Source organism: Peromyscus eremicus, chromosome 11 (assembly GCF_949786415.1).
Source record: "Peromyscus eremicus chromosome 11, PerEre_H2_v1, whole genome shotgun sequence".
Taxonomy (NCBI): domain Eukaryota; kingdom Metazoa; phylum Chordata; class Mammalia; order Rodentia; family Cricetidae; genus Peromyscus; species Peromyscus eremicus.
In genome coordinates this window covers 18,948,070-18,960,096 of record NC_081427.1, presented here as the reverse complement: position 1 = coordinate 18,960,096, position 12,027 = coordinate 18,948,070, and the positions used below count along the sequence as shown (strand labels likewise).

The 12,027-nt window shown below is 36.0% G+C and overlaps 1 long non-coding RNA gene and 1 pseudogene across 1 annotated transcript in view; both read right to left on the bottom strand.

Annotated features, from left to right (window-relative positions):
• LOC131921469 (uncharacterized) overlaps window positions 1–9,544 on the bottom strand; it is an 88,355-nt gene extending 78,811 nt beyond the window's left edge. The window contains exon 1 of the long non-coding RNA XR_009382012.1: window positions 9,433–9,544. This is a non-coding gene — a long non-coding RNA (uncharacterized LOC131921469). The remainder of the gene's footprint in view (window positions 1–9,432) is intronic.
• On the bottom strand, window positions 5,780–7,912 carry LOC131921467 (origin recognition complex subunit 2-like; annotated as a pseudogene).
• Window positions 9,545–12,027: the final 2,483 nt, after the last annotated feature.

The following is a 12,027-nucleotide window of genomic DNA, read 5'->3' as shown; positions in this document are numbered from 1 at the left end:
TCAATTCAAGGATTTACAGTATAATGAAGGGGACTGGCACATACACATAAGCTCCTGTGGAAGTTCTCCAGACATCATTAAGTTTAATCCGGAGACATTCTGAGATGCCTTGCATTCTTAAAAGGATTATCCATTACAACATCCTCTGCAATGACTTGGGAAAAGTTGGCTAGATAAAAATTAGTCTATGGAGAGTGGGTTTAGCTGTAAACTAGCAATGTATTCATTCAATAAAAAGTTACTCTTATTCATTCTCTGATCCAGTGTGCACAGAAAGGTAGGTATTCAGCTTACCTTCCTCAAAGGGCTTATGGTCTACTGCAGCAGGCAAACAAAGCCCACATTTCCCCAGATTGCTTCTTCCAGAATGTGCTAATACCCAGACATGCTAATAAAGGAAGTTTTTGACTACCTGGTACCTACTTGCTTTTTATTTCTTCCAATGACTCCTTTTTACTAAGTGTAATTATTATTTGCAGATGCTGATGCAATATTCAAAGAATTTCATTATCTTCTTCACAGTACAGGAAAATCCTTAACTCGTGAACCAAGAAGTGTTCTTATGAAGTCTGTACTCCCAAGAGAAGAGAGGGAAATGCTCATTCTTACAGAAATATCTGAAGTCTGGAAATAGAAGTTACAACAAAGGTCATAAATATCTGTAATGTAAAAACAAAGTCAGTGGAACAGGTGAGCAAGCTGGCAAAAAGGAGGAGGATTCAGAGTGTAAGGCATGTTTCTGTATAGGATTTCTGGTTTGGAAACTTTTAGAGCCCTAAAGGATACAATATTTAGCTGTGAAGTTTGGTGTTTGGGCATGTGTCATTTAATTAGCGTTTTGCTCTGGGTGTTTCACTCTTAGTAATATTTCTTCACAACGATGATTGCATGGTGGGTTCAGAAAATTTCTGGACCATAATCTGAAATCACACAGTTCATTTAGTTTTAAATCATTACAGTTAGCAGAGTAACTGTACCCTAACAACATTGTTACATCTTTTTCCCATCTCCCTTCTGGTCTGCTGGATAGCATCTCATTTTCTGTACCATTTGCTCCTATGTTAGGAGCAACCAATGACACATCTCTCTTCAATGGCTGAATCGAACTCCTGTTATCTTCTTGATCTCAAGCCAATTATATTTATTTCCAACCGTTGAACTAAAATTGGTCCAAGTCATGTTCACATTATAATCTTCAGATACTTGTTAGTATTCAAGCAAAGTCTAGTTCCTCACAATTGATTCCCATGGATCTGTATGACCCTCCTCCTGACCATTCATCCTGCTCACTTTCCACTCCTCACCAGCCCCATCAAGCACATTGAATTCCTCTGATTAAATTTATTTCTCACCTTCAGAATTTCACACTTTTTGGATATACTTGAATCATTCTACCTACCACTGGACAATTTTAAATTAAAGACTGTTCTCATAAAGCACTTCATTAGGGAAACTTTTCTGTCATCTGTTGTACATGAACTCCAACAGCTTCTGTGATGACCATCTTTTCAGCCACTTACGTCTTAATACTTTTTTTTTACATATCCTTTTGTTGTCATTATTTATGTTTTATACTTGTAATTAGGTTTTGTATCTTATATATTAATTTTCCAGGTTAATTGATTTGTGACAATTTATCATATATGCTTCATCATTTGCTTATGAGCCACAAAATAAGCTATGTTCTTAAATTTTCATTTTCTAATTAACTAAGAGATTGGGGAAGAGCTGTAGGTGTGTTTGAGAGAGCATTTGCAGGGAGGGTTATCTTTGCTAAAGACCAACAATACATGCAGGTGGCATGTTCTTATGGGAAGTGGTCAAAAACAGAACAAAAAAGGAGGAAGGTAACAGAGTGCTTCATCCTACCTTCTCTTTTCCTTCTCCGACTTGATGGGAACTGCTTTGTCTCCCAGAATGCCCCCACAATGCAATGCACTGACACTTTGGGAACTGCAAGGCAAACACATATCCCTGCCTAACCTGTTGTTTTGTCGAATATTTTCCACAGTGGTGAGCAAAGTGACTAATCAACACTGTTCTGTATTTTTTTTCTAGGTACTTTTCCTATTCAGTCTATAAAGATACATCTATGCCTGAATGTATTTATCAAGCCACTATACATATATAGTGTTGGTCTTATTCCTTTGGAGAACACTAATATTTTCTGAAGTCTTTTTTCATGCACAAACAGTACACATCCATAGAGATAAAATATCGCTATGGTAGTTTCCTCATTAGTGAGGCTTTGTATATTTCCATACAAAGAGGGCCTTACAATATTCTTTCCAGTTTCTGTTTCTTCTGAATTATCTTTGTTTATCTAGTGAACCCCTTAGGATTTTTCCCATTCATTCTGTGAACATTTGTTCTGAAATATTACTTTTCCTAAAAAGCAATTTTTCCTTTCAGCAGTTATAACTTACACACTGGGTCATGTTTTACATTTAGAAAATTGTGCTTCCTTAAAGCATGTCAACATAAATATTTTGGTAAATACTGTTTTCTGAAGGTTACTCCTCTACATCACATTACACATGAGTAACTAATTTAAGTACATCCTAAGACACCCTTCCTTAGTATACTAAGCACTAAAGTGTGTGCACAGTGTTTAAAAGTATGTACATCTTGTAATTACAAAAGAAAATGAGAAATTGTGCCCTTTACAAGTTATTTTTTAATTCACTGCTGTTTTTTGGGTGAAAATTTTTTTTGTACATAAGCACTGAGATTGATCATTTTTCTGTATTTTACATCCATGTGAATTTCTTCTAGTGAATTCTATCACTCCTTCCCTCTCCCACAAAGATACATCTGTCAGTTGCAAAGCCCATTGACTGCTCAAGTTAGTTTGACAACCGTCAACTTCTTGATAATGAGGAATGTGAAATAGTAGTATTTTAAATCAAAGATTCCTGTCAGATATTTTTTCATGACTTCTGGCTTTTTACTTTTCAAAATAGAAATATAATCTGCATTGTGGACCCATGTATTTCATACAGACAGAAAACCAGTATACTTTTCTGAATCCCAAACTTCACATGAAAAATAAATGTCTTATTATTTCTAAGAAGATCTTTAATTTGAGAAATAGGCCTTGAGCTATACTGTGCAGAATGTAAAAATCATTCTCTGCTTATAGGTCAAGGTAGCTCAGTGATGGAAAAGAAAGGCTTGTTTTATTCAGATATAAGAAGACAAGAGGGACTAGATATTAATTTCTATTATTACTAGTGAATCTGACCTTTACTTTATAAACTAATTTAAATCTAGTGTTCAAATAAGTGCTGATTATTTTTCTTTTTTTCTTTATTAAGTCTGACTGTAGGCCATCTCAGCCTCTTGCTTCTCTGCACTAATGATCTTCCTCTTCAGGAAAGATCTCCCCACACCTCCCCAGAGAAAAGAAGTAAAGTACTTTAAAACAAATGAGCTTTCATTCCATTATGTATTTCTTACATTACACATTCATTACAGAAACAAAAAGATTTGAATTTCCAAATGAATATTATTATTCTCTCTCTAATAATTTCCTTTTCTATTTTCAGTTGAGTGTGTTGAACTCACATGAACATAGCCTTTATCACCAAGAATTCCACAAACATGGTATAATTTCTGGATATGGCAGGCCCTGGTAGGTATCTGAGGAGCATTATGGTGTTAAGTACATGCGTCTGGGGGTAGAATATCCTCCCAGATTACTCTCCTCTACTTTAGATCCTCCTATTTATTGCTCAGAAAATTTATCCTTGTCCCCAAAATCTTATTTTCTGTTTCCTCAAGAACATTTCCAAAACATTCTGAGTATTTTGAAAGTATTTTTACACTTATTTATTTTCTCCTATACTGCCCTTTAATCACATAAAAATTTTTGATACCTTGCTGAAACTCTACTGTTCTTTTAACTTATCGATGAAGTAGGAATCATTCACTGATTTATTTTTTCATAGTTGTACAGTCACCAGGAAGCCAGTCAGTTGATATTGTGGATATTACTGACATAGTGGTTATTGATCTCCTTGCAAAGTGGCCCATTCTCTCTGCAAATGTAAAATGGCCTACATTAACTAAACATGAATGAGAAAATAAATGGACATATGAATGTTCTTTGTTTATGAATCAAATTTGATTACATCATCAGAAATGAATTTTCTGTTTGCAACAGACTTTTTCATATGCATATATTGTCATGTTTAAAATTCCTGTTTCTATTCATTATAACCATCATTTTGTCTCTTTACCTTATAATAATTGATGAAACTGATTTTGAAGCATTTTCAGTGGAGAAGTATGTCTTAATAAGTAAACCAAACATGTGATACCTTATTTTCAAATAAACTTATATACACAGAACATCTCGTACCACAAAAAAAATTGGCAAATCAGGAAGATCTGTCCTTTAAACACATAGTTCCTGTCACTAGTATTCATAAAATTACACACACACACACACACACACACACACACACAATCTTTCTATTACAATAGAAAGTAATCTTACTAATTTAACGCTTCCTCATCTCATTGCTTGAAACTCTAGAAAACATTGATTATTCTACTGTATCTAGAATGTCGTACAATTGGAATAACACGGCCTATCACTTTTACACATTGTGTTCTTTTCCTTAATAATGCATACATATGAGTCTTCTATGTCTTTTATGGATTGATCAATTATTTTTATTTTGGCATAGCATTTGTTTTATGATGGTACAATTTGTTTATCCATTCACCTATTAGAAGCAATGTTGATTACTTGTAAATTCTTGGCTGAGGATGTATAGGTTGGCAGTAGAGGACCTGGTTAGGATGCTTAACTTGCCAGGTGTAATCCCCAGCACCCAAAAGAATCCTTAGAAATTCTTTGGTGAGTTTTCAGCTCACCCCTGCAGCCATTCATGTAGTTCCTTTGACATTTATTTTCTTGATAGTACAATTGTTTTATGTTATTCTACAAACTACTTAAAAATAATTTCACTAGGGTCTGTTCTTTCTTAATAACACTGGAAGCAAATGAAAGCATTTCTACCTGACCCAAGCACTCACTGCATGCCAACAATCATTCATTTTCCTTCATAATGTTGAGCAGTACATATTTTCAAATTCATGTTTCACCTCTCTCATATATTTAGGCCTGAGTGTTTTATAATTATATAAAAGTAACCATAAAGAAAATAATGTTGAGATTCTCCTTAGACACTTCAAGATTTCTTTGTTCATCAAGCTTTAGACTCCATTCTTTTTTTTCCCTGTGTATCACTGTGTGTTTATTGAATGTTTTTGAAGCAGGGCGTCATTGTAGCTCAGACTGGGCTAGAACTCATCTTTCCTTGCCTCCGTCTTCCAGTGTCGGATTACAAATGTGAGCTCATGTCTTGCTACTGTTGTTCTGAAGGAGAGAAGCAGTCTGCCTGCCTCTGACTCCTGAACAGTGGCAGGAAAGGGCTGGGCCAGCTATTCCTGCGTGCTATTTAAGAAAATAAATGTCAATATACAAGAATAAGGAAATCATTTTATTTTCTATTGTCCTGAAAACAATTACTAACATGTAAATCAGGATTTTATTTCTTAGTCTGACTTCTCGTTCGTATCATAAAAATCAGGGTCATGGTATAAATACTAACTATTTTAAATGTGCTTCTGAGGCTGGGCACATGCCCTAACTATTCCTTGCATTTCTCCCACTGTCTCAGTTGAGACAGCCTACATCCGCAGGGAGAGACTTCTGAAATGCTTTCATCATTTCAGAAAAAGCGGACGGACCACCTCCTTCCTCCTAAGTTCTGTGTGACCCCACCTTTGTACTGATCTGAAACAAGTGCGCTTGTAGTAATTCAGCTCGGGAGTTAAACTGCCCTCAAAAATTAGGGATAGCATTCCATATAAAATAATCCAAAAATATCCACTTCCAAATAATCCCTGAGCATACTGTTCATCCAGCAATAAGTCTCCAGAGAAGTAATAAATTAAAGGCACATTTCCCTCCCAACTCGATGACCACTGCATAGTATTAGAGACAGTACACCAGCCAGGCTAATCAAAGTTCAAATTGATGATATGCCCCTTCAATAGTAAATCTTGTATGCTGGACCGAATGATCTAATGTTGGATGTAAACCAGCATTCTTGCTAGAGGAGGAGCAGCTGGGGTACAATGACTTTTCCACCTAAAAGGAGACAGTCTAAGCCTCTTCCTCTTCCTTCTCCAAGAAATCAGCCAATGTTCCACTGTCAATGGGAATTAATAAATATTCCACACCATCAGTTCCCTTCTTCGTTCTTATGAGTTTGTGATCCCGAAATTCAGTCAGCTGGGCTCACAGTGTGAGATCACTGTTCACGAGGAATGCCTCCCGACACTGCTGGTAAAAGCCTTGAAAAACAAGTCCTTGCATTGGGGGTAAGGCTTCTTCGTAAGACATGAATCAGAGAACTAAGTGGCAGAGATCCAGACTGTTTAACCAGAAGGGAGTTCTCATAGGACGTCTCTTCACAGTAAGGATTGTATGTCGTAGTTTCATACCAAAGCCACATATACAGACTCTGCTTCGCATGATCCCACATGAGAGGAGCACTGAGGTGATCAATAGACGCTAAAAGGTACATGTTCTCCAAAGACGACAGCTGTCCAAGAACTTGGTGGCTGGTGTCTCCTCTCAACATCTGGCTATCCAAGTTGTGGATAAGGAGGAAGAGTTCTAAAGAGGAATCTTCTTTAAATTATAGATTATAGATTGAGGACTTCTTCAGTTATAGAATTCAGGATTGATTTCACACTAATTCCAGGAAAGAAGCCGTTGATGACAACATGAATGGAATCTTGAAGCATGGTGGTTCGAAATTTTTCTAGTAAATCTCTCTTGGACCCCAAACCATAAAGCACAATGTTGAACCCAAGGCATAGCTGTAGCATCCATTTATGAAACAACTTTTCATGCTGTTGATTTAACTGTGCAATTTCAGCAGAAAAGGAAGGCGAGAATTTGCTCAATAAGTTTCATAGAGTTTTCTGGTCCAGTTTATCTCTCCTCAGCTTCTGCAGGGTTCTGTCAGATGTTAGAACTTTTGAACTACTATGGCCTTCAAAATATTCTCCTACCAAGTCACTTGCTTTGTCTCTTTTCATTTTCTTAGCTGGGGTCCCTTTGGAAACAGGCACTGTACGTCCTCTACTCTGAACTCGACTCTTCTGAGAGAGCCCCAGCTCATTAGTGTCCTCCTCTTCCTCATCCTCTGAGTGGGAAGCAGAATATTCACTTTCACTGTCACAATGAGACGTTGGCACAATTATTCTTTTTCTTAGACTACGAGGTGGTGTTGACAGAAATTCAGTTTTGTTATTGTTCTCCAGCTGAACTTTCTCAGAAGTGGAGTGCCCCTTGCTTTTCTGAGCGTTTTTCATAATTTCAGGAACATTCTTTGAGTTAACTGGAACAATTTTTCTTAGCTTTTTTGCTAGTTCTAGAGCTAATTTAGCCATCTCTTCAGAGTGTTTTCTATGTTGAAAAGAATAAACTTTATTCCCACTATCTACAGAAGAGCCATTTTTCAAGGATTCTTGACTATTTCTTCCCAAAACTTTCACATAGTTCTGATCCTTAAAGACTTCCTGGTCACTCTTCTCCAATTCACATTCTGGCTTCTTTATTATTTTCTGTGGATTGACTGAAAGCTGAGCTTTCTCCTTCTTTAGTTTAGTTCCTCCTTCTCTATCAAAAATGTGATTGAGAACATCATCATCTCCCACAAACTGAACATCCAGGACCTTAGCCTCCTTTAACTGCAGTGTGTTCATCATGGCCAACTTTGTAGGGTGCTATGTATTCTGCAGCTTGAAACTTCAGTCACCTGCAACTCACTAGTCCAGGGCTGGCAGGAAGGAGCATGGCCGCGAAGGCCCCACACCAGGCCAGGGAGGATGCCCTGCGCTGGAGACCGCACGGGAACCGCAGAGGGAGGCCGACTTCTCCCGGGAGCTCCGACCCGACCCCGGAGCCCAGCGCGGCCGGGAGGTAGACTCCATTCTTTTATTGACTCCTTCTGCTGTCTTTAAATGAAAGCCAAATCTCTATGATTGTACAATTGATAAATATCAAAATCCAGGTCCAAGTACTTCATTGTTCTGCTGTTTATTTAATAAATTTAACAAATCAGTTTTTATATAACAAGTTTCTCAGAGTCATGTCTATAAAATCACATTAAAATTTCTGGCATGAAATAATCATTGAGCAGGGTTTGATAGGCACGTTATAAATTACTGTCCAAACATTAGTTTTTCACAGCAGTTCATAACAGTCATAATATAACCTCTTTTTGAGCTGTATTTTCAAAGTTTTGATTTTAATTTCAATAATGATATGAATGTTACCAATGTGTTTTCAATGAAACTTGTTCACAAATTCCCTGTTAGCAAGTTGTTTAATTTACAAATCGGAATTAATAGTGATTATATTAATTTTTAAAATAAAGACAGAAAAGCATAATTACGTAGTATGATTTTATAGCAGCTGTTTCACATATATTGCAAGATCAACAGTTAATAATACACAAAGGTATCTAAGGAAACCAGTTGAGAGAACGGAGCATGTATTTTTGGTATTGAAAATGTGATGTTTTAATATTATTCCAAATGATCACGTTATTTTATCTATGAGATTTCAGTTAAACTAATTCACAAATTTCCTGTTAGTTAATTATTTAACTTTCAAATAAGAGGCTCTTCCTATCTGGGTACAAGAGAAAGATTAAAATTAAGGCTATATGCTTTAAATTGGAAAATGGGCAGCCATGGTAAAAATTTGTGCAAAGCAAACTGCACAGTCATTATTGGTGAGTGGATAACTATAGATTCAAATGTTACAATAAATAGCATTACCCATGAAAAACACACTGGCTCTATCACTCTACCCCCAACTTCAGCCACTTGAGAAGAAACAAAACTCTTATTTAGTAAAACATCATAAAAAGTACAAAAAGATTTTTTTCTTATAAATTAGTAGTACCCCTCCCTCGTAGGTAGATCCAAAAGCTCTGAGCAGAAGCAACTACTCAGAGACAGAGTGGCAAACTGGGCTTCCATCAGATGGGAACTTTTGTGACTAGACTGAGTTTCTATGTGTATCATCACCAGTTACAGCATGGTTCTTGATGCATCTCTGATGCAGCATGAATTTTTGAGTTCATGATATGTTGGTCAACTACTCTTGAATGTGAAGCCTTCCATAGAGTGGTAGATACACCCAGCGTCACTCCACTGAAGCAATTTTCCCCCTTCCCAAAGAAAGGGGAAATATTAATTACACAAAAATCCACACCTTTTTATGTTCCAGACAGGTGTTACTACATACCTAAGTTAGGGTTTCTATTGCTGTGAAGAAACAGCATGACCATAGCAACTTTTATAAAGGAAACTATTTAATTGGGGCTTGCTTACAGTTCAGAAGTCTAGTCCATTGTTATTGTAGTAGGGAGAATGGTGGCACACAGGTAGACATGGTGCTGGGGAGGGAGAGGAGAGTTCTACATTTGGATCCACAGACAGCAGGAAGAACGTGTGAGCCACTGGGAGTAGCATGAGCTTCTGAAACCTCAAAGCCCACCCTCAGTGACATACTTCCTTTAGTAAGACCACACCTACTCCCACAAGGCCACACATCCTAATCCTTTCAAATAGGGACATACCCTGTGAGCCTAATGCCAATCTTCAGTCAAACTACCAGAATAGCTCCGGTTGTGCTCAAACTTTATATAGAGTCCCACCTGCTTCTGCCTCTAGAGTGCTGTGATTAAAAGATATGTATTTATAATGTGTTGGGCATTTATTTTATTTACAATCACCTACAGCTTTTTCCAGTTGTCTTGTGCCATGGGTCCATTTAAAAAGTGGCATTCTCTCATTAGTGGGGCCTTATTTAAATCATTCATGACTGTTCTGGCCTCCCCAGAACCTGAACTCAGGTTGTTCTTATTCATGGCAGGGTGGACATATGCAGGGCCATAGGTATAATGTTGGTGTATAAGGATGGCTCATACATATATTTTATTAGCCATAGATTTGTGACAACAGGAAAGATTTCTGTACCTCTGTGGACCTAAACAGAAGCTTATGGAAAAGGACTATACACTAGACACATTAAGATTGGTTATTCATAATAAGTATCAATAGTGAAATTAGGATAAAACCGAATACATAAAACTGTTTTGTGGCAAAATAATAATAGCACAAGCACTGCAGTTTCATAGAAAACCTATAAGTAGATATAATCAAAAGGATGAAAGTGTGGAAGTGATTATAGGCTCATTGAAGAGCAGAAATTCATTAAGATAAGCATAAACAAAGCTTAGCAACTCAAGTTGATATACATGCATAATCTTCCTTTGCTTTGATCACATTATAGTCCATTAATAATCTCAAAACGTGACCTCCCATAGTGCTTGAAATAAGGTGCAAGAAACTGTCAGGGTGAAAACAATATAGAAGATATCACAGAAAGTGAATTTAAATGTGTGTGTGTGTGTGTGTGTGTGTGTGTGTGTGTGTGTGTGTGTGTGTGCTGGTGTTTAAGGGTCAATGAACTTGAAAGAATAATGCAAATGTTTTACTAAAAATATTTAAAAATGAGTTGGAGGTAATTAATAAAACTAAGCCAAAATCATTGATATCAAACTACAGTCAATAAAATAAGAAAGTGATAGACTATGTCAATAATAGAATAAATCAATGAGACAAATGAATGAGTTTCATCAAAGAAATACTGATCAAAAATATTCAATCAGAGAGGAATGAAGAAAGTTTACATACATTTTTGGACATTTAAAATTGACCATGTGTTCAATATAATGGTGTTCAATAGAATTTAGGAATTCAAGAATTAACTTTATATCAAAATAATATAAAGTTTATTCAATGAAAAAAGATTTACAAAATGTTTAAAAATTAAGAAAAGAAGAAATAAAAAAAGAAACAAAGAGAGAAAGGAAGAAAGAAGGAAAGAAAGAAAGAAAGAGCTACAGATTTACATGGTAGGAACTTCAAAGGTCAGTAATCAAATTTAAATAAGTCTAGCTTATATAACTTATGCCTCCTTAAAAATCTAGCCATCACAGGAAAAATCTAAAATACTAAAGTTCACAGGGAAAGAGCAGCATATAAAAATTAGAGGAACTCCAATCTTCATAGACTTCTGAGAAGGAACATAGGAGAGAGAAGACTTACATACAGTATTTTCATAGAACAAACACATGAAAATATCTAATAATTATAGTATACCAGCAGAGGTAACAATCACAAATGAGAAAGAAAGATACTCTCAAACAATCAAAAAGTGAAAGAATGAATCTCCAGGAGACTTGGCTTATTTGAAATGTAAAAATGAGTTTTGTCATATTGAAATTAAGAGACACAAATGGCTAAGTAAAAGACACTCAAGGAATTAAAACTCACTGAGAGTTTTAATTATTCTGAGAAATGGAGAAAGCTCCATTCTTGTAAGCATTCTGTATAAACTCATTATAACTGAAGTCTGATGCCTAAAACCATTAAAATGGTAACAATTACTTCTATATGTTAAAAATAAGTAATTTCTCAAACATTTCATCAGTTTCCTATTATCAGAAACATCCAATTGAGATAATATACTTACAAAAAAAGTGGAGGTAAAAGACATGGGTATTTCTGTAAAGGAAGAATACAAGTAAGTAATAGATACATGCAAACGTGTTAAAGTTCACTTGTTCTGGATATCAAAAATCAAATCTACAATGAGTTATCACTTCATCTTATTAATAATGGTACTTATCATAATTACATGAACAAATGCTGGTGAGGTAAATAGAGCAAAGGGACACATGGGAAACTGCCGGTGGGAGTGAAAACTGACATTGCAAACGCTATGTAGTTTCCTTAAACAATAAAAAGAGCTATAATACTATCTTGCCATTCCAACTCCAAGTATACATGTAAGAAAAACGAACTCACTATGCCAAAGGGTGTTCTGTTCTCCCGTGTTCACTGAAACATTGTTTCTAC